The sequence below is a fragment of the Pipra filicauda genome, unplaced genomic scaffold (assembly GCF_003945595.2).
Source record: "Pipra filicauda isolate LSUMZ 115617 unplaced genomic scaffold, ASM394559v2 scaffold532_size348037_pilon, whole genome shotgun sequence".
NCBI classification, from domain to species: domain Eukaryota; kingdom Metazoa; phylum Chordata; class Aves; order Passeriformes; family Pipridae; genus Pipra; species Pipra filicauda.
The window spans coordinates 293,533-309,654 of NW_024104679.1; the positions used below are offsets into that span (position 1 = coordinate 293,533).

The window sequence follows — 16,122 nt, forward strand, 5'->3', positions numbered from 1 at the left end:
ACTGCCAGTCCCAAACCTCTGCTGACTTAGCCAAGAAACCACACATCACCTTCAAGGGGAACTACAGGAGTGAGGGGTCTGGGTGAAAGAAGCTGGACTCCCCCAAGAATTCCCTTGTATTATTTCAGGAAAGCTACGAAGGCTCCTTGTAAACCCTTAGCAGGACAGTCCAGACTGTTAGACAGTGACTGACTCGTTCCACTTTTCAAGTGGAAAAAAATCAAATGCTATCTACACCTTTCCCAAATTTCTTTCTGGACTTCAACATTCCATGAAAGAAAAGGAGGGGCAGTGATAACTCCAGGGATGCTTCGCTCCTGCCCACGATCCCACAGCTTGAGCTGCCCCAAAACACATGCAAACAGTGCACCAGATAATGCCACAGACAGTGAGTGGAAAGCTGGCATGGAGTGTTCAGCATTCCTCCAGCATGTCTTCCTTAAAGCCCCAAAAAGGTGAAAACACTTAAACAAACAAACACACACACACCCCATCCCTCCCTGGGGGAAAAAAGAAGAGTGCCCACTCTGGTTTGTTCAACAAGAACAATGCTCCCAAAGCCACGGAGCCAGCCAGCTGCCATATCTGTTATTGCCAATGAAGCTGTTTGTTTGCACCCAGCTCCCATACCTGTTATTGCCAATGAAGCTGTTTGTTTGCACCCAGCTCCCACATCTGTTATTGCCAATGAAGCTGTTTGTTTGCACCCAGCTCCCACATCTGTTATTGCCAATGAAGCTGTTTGCTTGCACCGCCAGGCTGGGCAGGAATGACATTTCTGTCGCGGTGCAGCAAAAGGTCAGCACTTGCATAAGCTGATAAACGCCAAGTCAAGGTGACTCTACTTTATGTATTACATTAGCACAGGACTGCAAATCCTGAGAGAAGTCTAACTAAGCAATGTAAGCAACTACAACCTTGCAACCGAAAACACCACGGGGAAAACCCTTCTCCTCGTGCCTAAAGTGCGGGACGTCTCAGGGAGTGTTGGCAGTCTGCTCAGGGAGAGGACACCAAACAAACCAACGCGGAGGTACAGGGATGAATACTGCCTGTTAGAGGTACCTCCTACATGATATTATTACTTTCCATTAAATTGAACAGAAATACCCGGGTTCCGGAAACAGTGTCTCTTTGTAACACCTGCATGATTGGATGAATAAATCTGTTTTAATTAACTGCCTTTTTTATAGTAGGCTGTAACAAAATATTGTGAAAAAGTGAGAAGCTGATGGTTGGCTTTGAGATTTCAAATAACCTCCTAATTAAGTCTGTATATATTTATATGTAATCTTAGTGAAGAAAATACTTAGAGCTCTCCTTTCTTTTAACTTCCTTTTCTATTTCCTTTTCTAGTGTTAGCTAATAATTTACTATGCTCTTCCTTCACATTGCTTCAGCCAAAGCAGAGCCAAATTGTTCAAATGCATGTTATGCACTCTGGATTTCATTCTGCTTATGCAGATTCACTTGTCTTGCTGAGTTTAGTGACATAACTCCTAATTGCACAGGTAAAACTGAAAAGAGAAGTTATCCTGGATTCCTTCCTGCTTCACTGCACTTACGATGCCATTGACCAGACTCACCAAATTAAAACTCTTCTCTAGCTCAGCAGGGAAGGTATTACAAAGCTTTGGTAGCACATCAAAGCATCTGTGCTTCGCTTCCCATTTCACGTCCCACCACTGTGGTCTCTGACATGCTGTTGTGTTCCACCGACGTAGTCTATCACATGCTGTTATCAAACTTCTTCAGTTCTCAGCCCCAAAGCCTGCTACGTTTTGACTTAGCCCATTGTCACTCACTTCTGGGCTTTATCTTCCCTCCTCAGCACCCTCAAAAAAGCAAGAGAAGAGAACAAGTGCCAGTGTAGGAGTATGTCTCTGTCCATATGTCACCAGTGCTTTGCTGAGCGTGAATGTGTGCAGCTTTAGGGGGAGCTTTAGAATCAAATAAAGCACAAGTTTGCGGGACCATCTCCTGGTACCTTCTATATCAACACGCAGAAATAGGGTTTCAGGTAGCAGGAAACGTTGGAGGGGACTCTCCAAAGACTGTATTGACATTATCCTGGAGAGTAAAGATGTTCAGGTCATGGAAAGTTCCTGGGCTGTAATAAATAGAAACAGGATTCTTTCTTGCAACAATCACATGCTGCTGGGTTTTAACGTTTCCTATGCGTGAAATCTATGGTTTTCTGCCCCATAATGTCTCCCCAGCAGCCCAGACATGAAAGGCACTGACAGCAGTGCTACAAACACATACTGGCTGGTCTAATGCCAGTGGATCACTGGGTTTCCACCAGCAATAGTTCATTACTTTGTAATGAACTATTAAATTAATCAGTTCCCATGGATTCAAGCCCTCATGCAAAGTGCAGTCATTCTCCCAACATCTATGAAAATGGAGATGGTCCAACTAAAAAACTTTCTGGTATTCAAACACCCCCCTATGTCTTCACCATCCCTGCTGCACAGAGCTGGTCCAGCTGGGCCAGACAAATTCTGCAGTCTGAGGAGGCGGTTTCCAGAGTTCATTTTTCAGGTGCAAGACAGTCTCTTTAGTACCAACATAATGCTCTTGATAATGATAATTGATCCATATGGATTCAACAGGAATGTTAGATGAAAATCATCAGATTAGGCTTCTGGTTCCAAACCACGATAATAAAAGAATAAATTTAAAAGAGATAAAAGTAGGTTTACTTATGTGTTGGTTAATTTAGAAACAAGCCAGTACTTTTGAACAGCATCAGTTATCCATCATATTTATCTTTCCTATAAAAGACTTCACACTTCCACTGAAGAACTGCCCATATTCTTCATTTCTCATGTCTGAGGTCTCAATTCTTTACTACTCAATTCCCCACTTAGTGCTCACAAAGGCAGATTCTGTATGTTGAGACTATAAAAGATAATCACAATGGGAATCCATCCCTCAAAAAACCTACACAGCATGTTTGTACCCCTCCTGTATCCATGTTATTAGCAGAACACTGTTCGATTGCTTCTGAACTAATAAACTGAACTCAGTGACAGCCCTGTGTGGCACGGCATCAAGGAAAGAAAAGACCTGGCTTTGACTTCTCAGTCTTGCATGATCATGGGTACACTGCTGTGTTTCTCCTTCCTTGTTCGTGAAATGACTGAAAATGCTGCTAATCTCCCCTAACTCCACGCTAAGAGGCTCAACCCATAAAGCCGATTTAAACAGCAACTGCAATAAGGCACAGTAATAATGCCATTTAACATGCTTCAGATTTTCCAGCAATGAACAAGAATTAAAAGCCTAACTTGATTCTTTTTTTTGAATCTTGCATTCTCTTCATAATGTGTCAACATTTAAGCACAGGAACATGCTACAGCCCAGGGCTCACTGCTCTATGTCTGCACACTGCTGTGTGACCTAGCATGTGCCCACTCAAGCCTGGTCATCCCTTGAAAAGGGAAGAAAGCCCATGCTGTAATGTGTGCAACAGCACTCAGTTTGCCAGTGCTACTGGAAAGCTTCTGAACAGAGCAGGCTCTCAGTGTCTGGATGAAGCAGAAGAACAACCTGAGGCTGCCCAAATTCCCCCACAGGCATCACAGAAATTGAGAGACCAGTCTATAAGTTATTGCTGGCAAAAATGTGTTTGGCCAAACATCCAAGAGCACCAGAGCCATTTGTAGAACCTAGATCAGGGTCTGAAATGTCCATAAACCAGAAAAAAAAAAATCCATCTAGCAACGTAGTTTCTGTGAATAATCTGACAGCAGCAGAGATTTGGCAGATGTTTGAGCTGTTATCCTGGTCCAAATGTAGGAACAATGAGGCACAGCATCCTCTCACAGCACTGCAGCCTCACTGCTCCAGATGTGGCAGTCAAAGGACTTCAGCCAAGCAGAACAACCAGATTAAAGGACTCTGAGAGAGAATTGCCATGAAAGGGGCTCTGTAGCAGGGCTGCAGGAATCACACGTCTTTGGAGCAACTCCTTAGTTCCCTTCACCTTGGCCTGTCACACTGCAAAGAAACTTCTCGGCTTTTACTGACCCATTTGTAACTCTGTGTTTTCTGAGGGCTGAGCCTGAACTTCTGGGCTCAGTTAGCCTCCATTCTGGGAGGGACAGAAGGACACTTCTGAAGAGGTCACCTTCACAAGCCGCCTGCCACGCAGGCGCAGGCAGGTGTCCTGCTCCACATCCACACCTCTGGTCACCGAGGGGAAGCTCTGCATGCAGAAGCAGGAAAAAAAGGCTCTGATCTTAAAAAAGCAAACACAAAAACCAGCCCTGAACTTGCCTGCTCTGCACAGGTCAGTGCTGCAGGTGAAGGAGCTTTGTTTCCAGTTGATTTTTGCAAGAGAGAAAGATTAATCCCAATGCACATGGGAAGGTCATGGTAGCCACCCCACTCCTTCATTACACCCCAAATACTTCACCCTGAATTTTGGTGCCATCAGCTAGTGTGCCTTAAAAAAGAATGAAAATAAACTGTTCAGAGGACAGTTATCTGAAATAAAATGTTGCTCTTCATGTCCAGATCCAAAACTCAATAAAGTCAGTGGGAATTTTTCCATTTCCCGCTGTTGCTTCTCTGCTCACCTCACAGGCCCAGAGGAGTCCTTCAGTTTTCACCAGCAATTCAACTTATGGCCAGTCCCAGGACTGGTGAAAGAGGAGAGGCTGATTAGAGCCACATTTCCCTTCAGCGAGGCAAGAATTGGGAATTCTGAGAATTGAACTTAGCCTTAAACTGGAAATGTCCCTGAGCAGGGATCAGGCAGAGCTAATAACTCTGATAAATTTGATCTTTCTTCCATACAAAAAGACCATACAGACTGTGGGCCAGGCTCACCCTTGTGTTGGCAGCTTGAATCCCAGACCTTCCTTGTCTTTCTGCAGCTCTCTGCTGAGCGATTTAACTAATAAGGCTCTTGGGTTCTCTTTGCACAAATAATTACAAACTTTGGGTGCTTGGTGACTGTTACGTTTGAAGAATGGAGTGACGTGTTAGGAATATGTAAGATTTTTGTAGGAAGAACACCCTGTTTTCTGCTTTGTTCCATTCATGAGTACATTCCAATCTTTGGCAAAATCAGAAGACAACCCAGAAAGATTTGCTAGTTATTTGTGCTACCTGACCCACTCCATAGCTGCATGGCCAGTGCAGATGAACTATTTTTGACTGGAGATTGTCCAGAAACCCCTGCATGAAGAGCTAGAACTAGAATACCTCTTCCTTTCATCCACTGCAGCATCCTGCCTCTATTATTTTCAGCCAAGACACTCATCAACTCCTTTCTTTTCCCAGACTATTTCAGTCAAGCAGGGGTTCATGCGGCTTCTGTGGACAGCAGTGGGTTTATTTTTGGGAGGGGTGTCTACCCTCCCTGATTCCATTTCATGCCAATAGCTAATGAGATGGCTTGTTGACTGCTGATATTCCTCCCCATGTCTTTGACAGGCAGGGCGCCCACTCATCAGCTGCTCAGCCTGTTTGATGAGGTTACAGACAAGGTGCAGGGAAAACTGCAGGAGATAACGTGGAAGCAAAGACATTCCGTGCTCACAGGACCATGACATACCCTCATCACCAATTCTTGGTGTAACCTTAGTAATGTGCATGTGTGCACAGCAGCACCAATCCCTGTGTGTGGTGAAGAAGGAGAGCTGGGAAGATATCACTCCAAGCTTGGCATGGTGTCAAGACGCAGAGAAACCCACAGACAAATGTCAGAACATTTGCCCTAACACTGCAAAAACACAGAGCTCCATGCTTAAACAAAGATGTGCATTTTAAGGCAGACACTTGGTTTAGACCTTGAATCTGAGAAGCCTGAAGCCCTTTTCCCAGCTACAGAGCACCCCCTGGTCTGGGTTCAGCTTGTGCCCCTTATGTCCACAGCACAGAGAGGGGACTGAGGGTCTGTCTGGAACAGTGACTTGGCCAGGTGGTACCTCTCTCCTTTTGTGCACCAAGCTGGCCATGGGGTGTCAGCCAGGGCCCACAGGAGCTGCTCTCTCTGCCAAGGAACCAAGAGGCTGGTGGAGCACAGGGTTGTGTCTGGGCAGCCTTGTTCCCTCCACCAGCCCATGCAGAGCCACTGGGCACAGTCAGCTCCAGGTATGGCTCTCACAGACTCTCCCAAGAGGGAAGTTAGTCTGTGTTTTCTTGCTGAATAAATGGGATACTGCAGAAGAAGCAAACTTAGGAAGACTTTTAAGATTCTTCAGAGGCTCAGTCTGCTCTTCCCAGATGAAGATCCCCTGATGGTATTATACAGAACAGAAAAATCTGGGCAAAAGATTTTCACTATAGCCTTAAATATACTGCAGGCACTTCATATCTTTTTGTTCAAACATTCTGTGCTCTCCTGCCCTCTTCCACAGATCAGGTTTTACTTCCTTTGTCCACAAAACCTCTCCTCTACAGTTAAAAAAATCCTTCTCTTGCAGCAGATGCTTCTATTTGAAATAGCCTTCCCAGCTGTTCCCTGGGCACCCACCTCAGAGCCCCTGCCCACTGACCATGTCCCTGCCTCTAACTTGACCTCACAAGAGAAGACTCAGTGATGAGGCACTGATGTCCTAGGAATCCTTATTCCTCTTGTTACTATTATGAACAATTTTAAGGCATGAGGGCAATTTTATAAACCTGGAGGTCTTTCCATCTGGAAACTTTCAAATACTCCAAATACACATAACACAGAGATTTCCATTAACTGCAGCTCGAGGCTAAGTAAGAGATCAGCAACTCCATTTCATAATTCAGCACAAATCAGAATGAACAGGACAAAACACCAAATGTGAGAGTGGAATTATTTCATCTGGTCCCAGCCAGAACCCTGAGCCCCAAATATCTTCATCCTCTCACTGGCTTTGTCAGTAAGGCTTCACACAATGAAATTCTTGCAGCCTCCTATGTTAATCCATTAATACCTGTGAGAGAGCAGGCTGAAATCTCTACCCTGGTTATCATTCTGGAACCAGAATGCCCAGTAAGCACTATTCCACAGGCTCTGCTCTTCCCTCTTTATTTTATTGAGAAGAAAGAGATTTTTTTGTTTTAGCAAGCTGTATGTGTCGGTGCTAGGAGAACACAGGAATGGATTAAACCCATGATCTTTCTATCCCAAGATGTTATCACAGGTTACATCCAGACCTTCATGTTTTCTATCCACTCTCTGTTCATTGTGAACTCATCTCATCTTTTTCAACCTGCTTATGCTTTTGCCTTCCACAGGATCCCGTGGTAACGAGCATTACAATTTAATTAGCAGACATGATAGGAAACATATCTGACTATTCAGGTGCTTAAGCCAGTCTTTCCCAAACAGTGAATCAGATTGCTCTCTAAGGATGCAAAAGGGATGCAGGACACGTGAGAGGGGTCAGGAAATTGCTTCAGTTCTCAGTAGAACATGTTCAATGCATGTGAAGAGGGAGAGAGAGAGAGAGAGAAGGGAGAGGGAATAAGGACAAAGCAGCCTCCTGGCTTGAATTCAGAAACTGAGCCGAGAATAAATAATAATACGTGTCTAACGATCTAACAGAAACACCCATAATTCCTATTAGCAAAAACCATCCTGCTGCCAAAGTCGTCTCCTTTCATGGCCACAGTGACCAATACGATATAGAACCTGATGTGCCCTAAAGAACGTAAAAAAGGGAGAAATGAGGACCTAAGTCTACCTGCTACTCATACAGAAATATTCCTTTTTATTCCAGTTCCTCCCCTTCCCAGCCATCATCTCACAGAAAACACCACAAGGATGCCATACCTACAGCCACCCTTCCCTCTAAGAGCCCCTTGTTGCTTTCCAAGGCAGGAAATGTCAGGAAGAGCACAAATTTTATGTTGAACAACTCCATACAACAACAGAGGAGCCTCTTTACCATGATGGTAAAAGTGGCCAAAACATGAGGCAGGTTATGCAGCAGGGAGGCAGAGCTCTGGGGAACATGCAGCAGGAGGAAACCAGCCCCAGTTCTCCTCATTTCAACCCTGGATGTGAGCACATTCCTTGCTTCCCCAAGAGGGAACTTAACCTAACTTATCCTGAAAACACACTGAAGCAGAATCACTCAGACAGCTGACAGGAATAAAAATCCTGCCCCAGCTTTACAGCGACTGCAGCCTTCCCCACACAGGGACAGCTCCAGTCTCCCAGACTTTTAACTGCACTGGGCTTGGGCATTCAAGAGAACCTGGTTGGAAAGATGCTCTGTAGCAGTGATTTGTGCTTACTGGCCATCTCACTTGGCAGGAAAAACAAATGAGAGCAGCCTTTGCCTTGCCCTGGCTTGGTGCTAGAGACTTGTCTAGAAAAGAAACCCACAGTTGTTTAAAAGCCACTCAGTTCTCTGGTACTTCTTACTCTGAACCACAAGCTGGGTCTCTGCAATTACTCATACCAACTCCACATTGTTCTCCAGGATTTCAGGTTCAGAAACATTCAGGAATCACTTGCTAGCTTGCATTTTTTCCCCAAACTGGACACTGGAGACACTACCCTCCATCACTGGCAGCATCCTCCCTCTGGGACAGGCAGCACACCTGGTTCCCAGCTCTCAGAGTGGGCCACTGAAATGTGCCAAATGCAGGTGTTGACATGAGCCTGCTCACCTTTGTACCAGGCTGTCAGCCCAACAACTGGAAAACTCTGCTTGTGTGTAATACCTGCCTTTTAGGCACTCACTCCATATGGTTTCTCTCATTTCCAAAGGTAATAGACCGTGGCAAATCTAGACCTGAGTTTTTGATGGTTGCAATCTGCTGAACTGGGTGATCCTGGCTGATCGTGCCTTCATAAATGTCTCGTACTGGAGGTTGGCTTTTCCCTGTTCTTCTCATGCTTTTCTTTCTCTCCCTCTCTAGCCAGAAATGATTTACATGTTTGTTTACTCTGAGCTACATTCATCTGAGTCATTCAGCAACTCTCTACCCACAACCATATTACAGCAGATTTGGAACTGGAGTCTCAGTGAGTGAATATTATGCTGTTGTCAAGATGAGAATGGGGGGCTAAAGATGGAGAAACTCCAGGCGAAGAAATTACTTTATATTTACACCAGTGTAACAATTAGTAAGATTTGGCTCATTTTGTACAAATTATACTACTGTACTTGTAGGAATAATCTTCTGTTTCAAACTAATTTTAGCCACCCTTGAATGCTCTTCCATCTGTTGTAGAAAAAAATTTTGCACATAGCTATTGTGAATTTTCTCCTCCGAGGTATGTTTTCAAGAATTATATCTTTCAAAAAACAACATAATAATATTATTAGCAAGACTCACAGCTCAGCTGACAGTATCTTGTCTATTAAATCCACAACACGAAAAGACCTCAGAATTGACATTATAAGTATTTTTAAGGTTGCCAGAAATAAATCTTTGCAAAAAGCAATCTAATCAAAGAATTTTGAGCCTTGTATTGCCTTAAATGCAATTCTGAGTAGAAGCTATTCAGAGATTCTACCAAAGCAGAAAGAGGTTAAGAAAAGTAACACATATTACAAAACCAATGAGATTTCAATATGCTAGAATGAAAAGTAATGCACATCAAAATAGAAATCATTCTCTCAGAAGCCCAGTAATAAAAATAAGGAATTCTGTTAGTGTTCTATGTACTTGCAAGATAAAGCTGATCAGGGGTTAGTCTCAAGCTCAAGTCCTTTTACATCTAGTTTTTTTTCACAGTTTAAAAAAACCCAGCACCTCGACCTTTTTCTTTACTTTTAATGCTAGAAATGAATGCTGTAGAAGTATCTGAGACATAGTTCTTGCCTAGACAGTCTTGCTCCTAACTGAAAGTGTATTGATCATTGCTGCATCTCAGAATGAAAGTACAAGCAGATGGAACAGCAGAGCCCCACCACAGAGACCAGTGGATTCGCAGTGGGCCAGTTGGATGTCGTGGTCAGGGGAAGTGTTTTCATGTCTTCATCCACTACTTACAGCTTAAAGAGTCTGGGACTGAAGTGTTTCTTCAGCTAATAATTACTGCCAAGTTACATGCAGAGAAACTTGGAGTAAATATTCCTGGACCGAATAAAAAGTGACACATATGATAACACCCAAATGTGATTTCTTTTTTTCTTTTCTTGAGAAACGACACCAGATTTCCCTACAAGGGAGTATTACTTAAGAAAACAGTTCCTTTCGTTTGCTTTGGAGCTCACTGAACAGACCTTTGGCTACAGTTTGAATAAACTGCTTGGAGATACCGTTTTAACTTCTGAAAAGCATTTTTAAAACAGCAATATACTAATTTGCATTTACACAGTACCCCCCTGGCTGAAAAGTGCTTTCACAGGCTTCTGAGTAGCTTCACGCAGCCCTGGGAAGCAGTGACACAGGATATGCTGTATTTCAAGAGAAGGCACCAACACTAAAGAAGGCTGAGAGACTTGCCCAGGATCAGGTAGAATGACCACAGAACAGAACAACCCTCCTCAGTTCCCCCATGGGGACATGAACACACACAGAGGCACCGTAACCATAAAGACAATCCTCTTTCCAAAAATGTTCCCTTCCATCTTTGATCCTTGTGGATCCCTTCATAATCAGGATATTCTGCGATCCTGTGATCTCCTCTTGCATTCTGCACAGGTCGCTGCATTACATAAGCTTGCTGGCAAGGAGATGCACCAGGCACAAAACTTAGGGTTTACATCTGACCACCAGAAAGACCAAATATTTTTTACTATATAGTGGAAAAGTTAAGAAGAAGTGATCAAACAGACTGGGAGTTCAAAGAAACATTGCCTGAGAACGCACGACTTCATACGTGACTGTTCAACCATGCTACCTAGGGCACGGAAAATTTAACGGGAGACTTGCACATTACCATATTCATAACCGTGACTTACAAATCTGTTGTCAATGTCACCAAAAATATCACACAAGCAGAATGTTTTTATACCAAAGAGACCACTGAAGTCACAGCTCCATAGTAAGCAAATGAACTCATGAAGAGTCTTGAAAATCATCCCTATCTTTTTTTTTTTTTCAGGCTCGGGAATTTGCTAAACTATAAACTGCAAGATGCTCAGTAGTTCAAAGAGGGGTCGATAAAAGAGGCATTTTTTTCTTCAAGCATCACAGAAGAGAACACCCCTCTGGTATCACTGTCACCGTTCCCATTCTGAAGGCTCGTGGGTCACCCATATGACAGGTCAAGAGATGCCCGAATTAACAGCAACTTACATCGGTATTTAACCCACGCTGTGAGGGTGCAGGTGGCCGGTACGTGCTGTCATTTAGGGCCAGGGCTGCCCAAATCCATCACCGGCCCTGGGGATGCCGGTCCCGGCGTTGCCGGCAACTCCCGTGGGGGAGCGCGGCCGCGCATCCCGCTCAGCCCCGCATCCAGCTCGGCTCCGCATCCCGCTCGGCCCCGGCGCTGGCAACTTCAGCGGGAGCACCGCTTCACGCCGGGGCAGGCGGGTGCCGGGGGATGCGGGCACGGAGCGGTGCCGGCCACCCCCGCCCGGTGCCCGAGGGCTCGGGGCTCCAATTTCCGAGGGTGACCGGGGGGCTCTCGGCCCCCTCCTCCCGCCCGGTGCCGCCCGCCCGCCGCCCCGTCCCCGCTCACCTCCGCGCCGCTCCGTCAGGCGGCACCGCCGGGCCGCGCCGCTCGTCCGCGATCCGCCGGGCGCCCGCGGGGGGCGGCCGCCCCCATTCCGCCCCGCCCGCCGCCCCGCCGGCCCCGCTACGCCGCTGCCCGCGGCCCCGCCGTTCCGCACCGCCCGCGGGCCCCGCAGCGCGGCCGCCGCATCGCGCCCCGCGCCCCGGCGGGCGGCACCGGGCAGGGCTGCGACCCGCCTCCCGGGAGAACGCCGGGGCCCCGCACTGCTCCCGCCGCCTCCGCCGCTCCTCGGCGGCAGCCGGGCCCCAGCCGAGCCGAGCCGAGCCGAGCCGAGCGGAGCTCACGGGCACACACCGCCCCTCACGCGCGGATACACCCGCCCCGCACACACACAGATACACCCGCCCCGCACACACACGGGTACACCCGCCCCGCACACACCGATACACCCGCCCCGCACACACACGGGTGCACTCGCCCCCCTCCCCAGATACACCCGCCCCGCACACACACCAATACACTCACCCCGCGCACACACGGGTACACTCACACCGCACACACACAGATACACTCACACCGCACCACACCACGGGTAACCCGCCCCGCACACACACCGATACACCCGCCCCGCACACACACCGATACACCCGCCCCGCACACACACGGGTACACCCGCCCCGCACACACACAGATACACCCGCCCCGCACACACACAGATACACCCGCCCCGCACACACACGGGTACACCCGCCCCGCACACACACTGATACACCTGCCACACACACCCCCTGGTACACCCGCCCCGCACACACACGGGTACACTCACCCTGCACACACACAGATACACCCGCCCCGCACACACACTGATACACCTGCCACACACACCCCCTGGTACACCCGCCCCGCACACACACGGGTACACTCACCCTGCACACACACAGATACACCTGCCCCGCACACACACCGATACACCCACCCCGCACACCCCCCCCATACACCCGCCCCGCACACACACAGGTACACTCACACCACCCACCCCCAATACACCCACCCCGCACACACACGGGTACACCCGCCCTGCACACACACAGATACACTCACACCGCACACACACAGATACACTCACACCGCACACACACAGGTACACTCACACCACACACCCCCAATACACCCACCCCGCACACACACAGATACACTCACACCACACACCCCCCCCATACACCCGCCCCGCACACACACAAATACACTCACACCACACACCCCCAATACACCCGCCCCGCACACACACGGGTACACCCGCCCTGCACACACACGGGTACACCCGCCCCGCACACACACAGATACACTCACCCCGCACACACACAGATACACTCCCACCACACACCCCCAATACACCCACCCCGCACACACACAGGTACACTCACCCTGCACACACACAGATACACTCACACCGCACACCCCCAATACACCCACCCGCAAACACACAGGTACACTCACCCTGCACACACACAGATACACTCACACCGCACACCCCCAATACACCCACCCCGCACACACACAGATACACTCACCCTGCACACACACAGATACACTCACACCGCACACCCCCAATACACCCGCCCTGCACACACAGATACACCTGCTCCACACATCCCCAATACAGCTGTGCCTCACACAGTCACCCACACACATCCTCCTGTCACACACTCACATGGATGCAGTCACCCCTCACACACATGCATGCACAAACACATATACATCACATGCACACACGTATCCTCCTGTCTCACACACACACACCCCCTCACGCAGACCCCCCACACACCCCCTCACACTTCCACCCTCCCACACTCCCACCCAGAAACACACCCTCGCTCATCCACGCCCTCACACACACACCCACATCCACCCACACCCCCCTACAGACCCCCTGCACATCCACACACACACACATCTGCAGACTCACACACATCCACACTCACATCCATCCACACCCACACGCACTTCCCTAGTTTGGGCTGGGAGAGAGTTAATTCCCTCCCCAGTAGCTGGTGTAGGGATTTGTGTTGGAATCAGTGTGAGGATTGTGTTGATCACACCCTGACGTGTAGTTGTTGCTGCTCAGGGCTCACCCAAAGCCAAGGGCAGTTCAGTGTCCCATGCTCTGCCAGTAAGCAGGTGTGCAGGGAGCTGGGAGGGAGCATGGACAGCTGACTCAAACTGGCCAAAGGGATATTTGATTCCATAGAGTGTTCTGCCCAGTATAGAAACTGGGAGAGCTGGCTGGGGTCATCGGTCACTGCTAGGGGATGGGCTGGGCATTGGTCAGCAAGTGGTGAGTGACCGTACTGTATATCCATCACTTGTGTTTCTTGGGTTTTATTCCTGTGTCTGTTTTGTTACCTTTCTTTTCATTACAGTTGTATGATGATGATTATTATTACAATATTTTATTTTATTTCAATTATTAAGCTGGGTTTGTCTCAGCCCACACGTTTTGCTTTCTTTCTAATCGTCCTCCCCATCCCACGGGGGGAGTGTGTGAAGGTGAGTGGCTGCATGGTACTTCGTTGCTGGCTGAGCTTAAATTCTAACACCCCCACCCCCACCTCCAACCCCCCACACCTCTCACCCTCACAGCCTGGGTGTGGTGTTGGTCCCAACCAGCCTGGCCCGAGGGAGGCTGAGGTGTGTGTGCCCAGGGCCGTGAGCACCTGTGGGCACAGCACCGAGTGACAGCCAGGCCAGGGACCAGCTCCTGACCAGAACTCTCCAGGCATCCTGGGGCTCCGAGTCTGTATCTTCCTCTTGTTTCCCAGGCACTTTGACACACAGGTGTCAAGTGAGACAACCGAGCAAGTCTCCTAACTTTTTTAAATCCACTGAAATCCAGCTTTTATCTTTTCCCTGGCCAGGATAGCTTCCCTATGGCCAGCAGGGCCTTTTTCTCCTTCCTTTTCCTGCCGTCTCCCTCCAGGCACCACTGGTTATGCTGGGGTTCACTTCATCCCTTTCAGCACCTCAAGCTGAACGCAGTGTTTTCCTTGCACTAGGAGAGAGGAAATCCAACTGCAGCACCAATCCTGCCTCCACACTGTGACGTGCCCACAGCCAGATCCATTACAGAGAGGGTCACACCCGTGACAGCATCCCTGGGGGGAGCATGTCCAGTTTCTTACTCTGTTGCCCCCTGCCAATCCCCTGTGGTTCTGTCATGGGCACAACACTGTGGCATCAATTTTTTTTCCTTTTTAAGCGCCATTATTGCCACAACGAGCCTTTCTTAACCACTTCATGCTCACAACTGAGACTTTACGCAGAAGAAGATTTGTAATTGGCCTTATAGACAAGTCAAAGCCATGTCTTGCCCTTTTAATGATCCGAATTGCCACCAAACTCCCCTAAAATTTGCTGAGATATTATTAAAAGATGAGTAATACATACAGTCTGAACCTGCTGCACCTCACTCGTGCTTCTCATGAGGAAACAGTTTACTTGCTACAGCCTGTGTACAGGAAGCACTTTTTCTGACCCAGAGATGCACCCACCTGTAAGGTGAAATGCAACAATGGCTTTAATGGGGCACAAAAACATTGTGCAGACAACGGGCTTCATGTCTCAAAGTGCCAGAGCCCACTGGCAGCCGTGCCAGGAACACACCAGCTAAATCAGTCAGAGCACTGGGGCAAACACTTCTTCCCCTGCAAACAGCACAGAGTCAACTCCATATTTTATCGTGCAGATGTTGAAACGCCCTCTCTGTCCTCTGAGGTTCTCTGAGTAGCGGCGAGTAAATAATTCACAGCAAATCATTTATTCAAAACTTCTGCCCGTGTTTTGTGTCAGTCCAAGAACACAAAACCATGTTCTTCTTGCTCAGACTCAGTCGACCCGTGCTTAGAGTTTGGGTTTGAAATCCGAAGGCTGGGACACGTAAGGAGCTGCTGCAGGGGTTTCACTGCACTCTACGGGCTGAGTGGGTGCAGTTGGCTTTGTAAATGACATCCATTTGTCCCTGTTCCAGTGGGATGAGCTGAATTTACTGCCAGGGGATGGCCTTGCACCCAAGGAAAGAGTCCCTTTAGCGGAAAAGATTAGGTTCAGATTGTGGACAGAAAATAGTTTTAGTGAGAAAGAAGGTCATTTTATAGTGACAATATAGGTCAGGGCTTCTCTAGCCATCCCTTCTGAGTGGTGTTTTTAATGTCCCCTCCTACACTTTCTATAGAATGTTTATTCTCCTGCATTTTGGTGCAAATCCTGGCCCCGGGTTCTGCCTCTTACAGGCTGATCACAGTGTGGAAGAGCAAACGGTGCACATGTTAAAGGGTGTTCTGCCATCCCAGGGGATAACAGGAAAAGCTGATGCTGGTGGCACAGCCACCCTGCCAGCTGCAGCAGCACTGCCTCTGTCCTCGGGCTGGGTCAGGGTGCTGGGCAGAAGGGAGCTTCATTCAAAAAGCAGTGCAAAACACCCCTAAAATCCCAGAAATGCACGTGATTAAAAAGCAGGGTCATGTTTAAAAAGCCATACTAATCCAAGCTCC

General features: G+C 48.2%; 1 protein-coding gene across 4 annotated transcripts in view; it reads right to left on the minus strand.

The window, feature by feature from the left end:
* The window catches only part of TRPC5 (transient receptor potential cation channel subfamily C member 5), a 102,643-nt gene extending 91,008 nt beyond the window's left edge, over positions 1-11,635 (minus strand). For 3 of the 4 annotated variants that reach the window (XR_005565749.1, XM_027715963.2, XM_039387140.1), the window contains exon 1: positions 11,582-11,635. The gene's annotated coding sequence lies outside the window, so the exon portion shown is untranslated. Of the gene's footprint in view, positions 1-11,193; positions 11,217-11,581 lie in introns of those variants that run through there. The other variant, XM_039387139.1, reaches the window with a different exon arrangement.
* Positions 11,636-16,122: the final 4,487 nt, after the last annotated feature.